Here is a 3,092-nt window from a genome sequence, read left to right as displayed (position 1 = left end):
TTCACTCCTGAATCCTGCAGCCTGCTTCCTCTCAGGTCCAGGTCTCTCAGGTAGGGGGGGTTGGCCCTCAGAGCGGAGACCACCACTTCATAGTGAGTCTCTGAGAGCCAACATTCAGGAAGTCTGGGAATACAAAACTAATGTAAAGTTACTGATTTAAACGAGTTCTTCTGTGGACGGGACAGCAGCCAAATGTAGCAAATTAAAAAAATTCTACATCAGTTCAATTGTAAATATAAATATAGCTATTATGAATTTCAGCTCTTTCTGACGGGGAACTGAATCTCTCTGGTTCATAGCATTACATTAGACCTCTGGTTCGTAGCGTTACTTTAACTCTCTGAGTGGAAGAAATATGTCTCGTTGCCAAGTTGACTCTAACGATGTTACAGTTTGGACTTACAGAGCCTTTCTGCAGTTCCTCACAGCTGGAATCAGCAGTGAGCTGAGCAGTGGATCTCAGAGAGTTTGTGATTGGACTTCAGGAACTCTTGGATCTCCTGATGGACTGAGTGGTCGTTCATCTCCATCAGACAGTGGAAGATGTTGATGCTTCTGTCAGGAGAGATATCATCACTGTTCATCTCCTTCAGGTTGTTGATGGCTCTCTGGATGAGGTCTTTTTTGGACTGTTGTGTCTGACCCAGCAGGCTCCTTAAGAGTCTCTGGTTGGACTCCAGAGAGAGGCCATGAAGGAAGCGAACAAACAGGTCCAGGTGGCCATTTTTTACTTTGAGGGATTTCTCTCACATGTTAATCCTCAGGAAGGACATTCCAGGGTTGAATTAACATGTTTTTTCCCCAGGAAAGCCTCCAGTAATTTGGGCTTCTGTTGGTGTACAGTGGAACTTTAGTCTTCCCCAGGAAGTCCTACGTACTTATGGTGTTCCTGTTGGTGTAACAGTGGAACATGTAGACTGCAGCCAGAAACTCCTGGAATGCTCAGATGAACAAAAGCAGTAGACTGTTTTCTGGAAGATCACACTCTCTCTTTTGAAGATCTCTGTACAAACTCCCTGAGTACCACCGAGGCTCTGTGACATCAAGACCACACTGCTCCAGGTCTTCTTGGTAGAACATGATGTTTTCCTCAGCTGTTCAAACGCCAGCCTCCCCAGCTTCAGAAGAACTTCCCTGTCAGCCTCCATCAGCTCCTGTGGACTCTTCTCATGTCCCTCATCATACTTCTGCTTCTTCCTCTTTGTCTGAACCAGCAGGAAGTGTGAGTACATGTCAGTCAGGGTCTTGGGCAGCTCTCCTCTCTGGTCTGTAGTCAACATGTGGTCCAGAACTGTAGCAGTGATCCAGCAGAAGACTGGGATTAGACACATGATGTGGAGGCTCCTGGAGGTCTTGATGTGTGAGATGATTCTGTTGGACAGATCTTCATCACTGACTCTCCTCCTGAAGTACTCCTCCTTCTGGGCGTCAGTGAAGCCTCGTACTTCTGTTACCCTGTCAACACATTCAGGAGGGATCTGATTGGCTGCTGCAGGTCTGGAAGTTATCCAGACGAGAGCCGAGGGAAGCAGATTCCCCTTGATGAGGTTTGTCAACAGCACGTTGACTGAAGACTTCTGTGTGACGTCAGACACAACCTCATTGTTGTGGAAATCCAGTGAAAGTCTGCTTTCATCCAGGCCGTCAAAGATGAACAAAAGTTTACAGACAGCGAGCTGCTCTGCTGTGACCTTCTGTAATGTTGGATGGAAAACATGGAGCAGCCTGAGAAGACTGTACTGCTCATCTTTGATCAGGTTCAGCTCCCTGAACGAAAGCAGAACCACCAGACTGACATCTTGGTTTTCCAAGCCCTCTGCCCAGTCCAGAGTGAACTTCTGCACTGAGAAGGTTTTTCCAACGCCAGCGACGCCGTTCGTCAGAACCACTCTGATGTGTCTCTGTTGGTCAGGTAAGGCTTTAAAGATCTCGTGGCACTTGATTGGAGTGTCATGGAGGGTCTCCATCTTGGAAGCTGTCTCAAGCTGCCTCACCTCATGTTGGGTATTAACCTCTTCACTCTGTCCCTCTGTGATGTAGAGCTCAGTGTAGATCCTGTTGAGGAGGGTTCCACTTCCTGTTTCATCAGTTCCTTCAGTCACATGTTTACATCTCGTCTGAAGACTGATCTTATGTTCATCTAAAACCTCCTGCAGACCACCACTCACTAATAAAGATAAACAGTTTGAGTCAAAACAAAGAAGATTTGACAATCTGCTGATTATTTTCATTACCAATTATAAAGATAAATATAGAAATATAAACAGAAGTAAACTTTATAAAGTCCAGTTTTGAGGGAACATCAGAAAATGTTATTTTTTCTCTGACTGTGTGTCGTGTACGTGTTTGATTGACAGCAGAGGCAACAGGCTGAGCCTCAGCAGCTCATTATCTAATAGCCCTGCACGATATGAGGAATATCTGCGATGTGCAATAACACTGTTAATATTGTGATGACGATTGACCTTGTGATAAATATAAACAAAACATTAAAGAGTTCATATTAGCTATGCAAGTTCATATGTCAAGCCTGGTTTTCTTTTAATTACAGAACTGATAGTAATGTCATATTTTAAATAAAACTACATGTTGTTTCTAGGGCAGCAACTGTAATGGTTTACAACAGCAAGTCACTATAAGAACTCAATACTCACTGGTAAACAAATCTAAAATGATCAATAAAAAGAAATAATATTCCTGACATCAAAAATACTGAATGAAGGTTAGAGTATCTGTCATTCTATTCTGACTCTGGTGTGAGACTCTCCTGGTTTTGTCTCAGCCAGGCAGGCTCAGTTGAAACAAGAATTTCCGATTTTATAGATACGTGGCAACTAAAACAAACAGACAGCTTTTATTTTGTACGCAATTCACTATTAGCTGAGCTCAGCGCTGTGGCTTGTGTAAAACATAGAGGAGGTGGATGAGAGAAAGCAGACAGAGCAGATTTCACTTTTCCACAGGTTTAATGGTTTTACTTTTGAACAGTGTTTGATAAAGTGTTGGCTTTTTACTAGCACGCTTTTTATGAATTAGGACTTCCAGTAACGAGCATAGTTGTCCTCAAGTGTCTCCTACAGAAGTGGTTTTTT

The 3,092-nt window shown here is 43.6% G+C and overlaps 1 pseudogene; it reads right to left on the bottom strand.

The window, feature by feature from the left end:
* The window catches only part of LOC118341391, a 6,204-nt pseudogene extending 3,958 nt beyond the window's left edge, over window positions 1–2,246 (bottom strand).
* Between the last annotated feature and the right edge of the window lie 846 nt (window positions 2,247–3,092).

This window comes from Morone saxatilis, unplaced genomic scaffold (genome assembly GCF_004916995.1).
Source record: "Morone saxatilis isolate NCDOM2014 unplaced genomic scaffold, NCSU_SB_2.0 Contig8, whole genome shotgun sequence".
Taxonomy (NCBI): Eukaryota; Metazoa; Chordata; class Actinopteri; family Moronidae; genus Morone; species Morone saxatilis.
The sequence above is the reverse complement of the archived record's forward strand: the minus strand, read 5'-3'. Positions and strand labels throughout refer to the sequence as shown.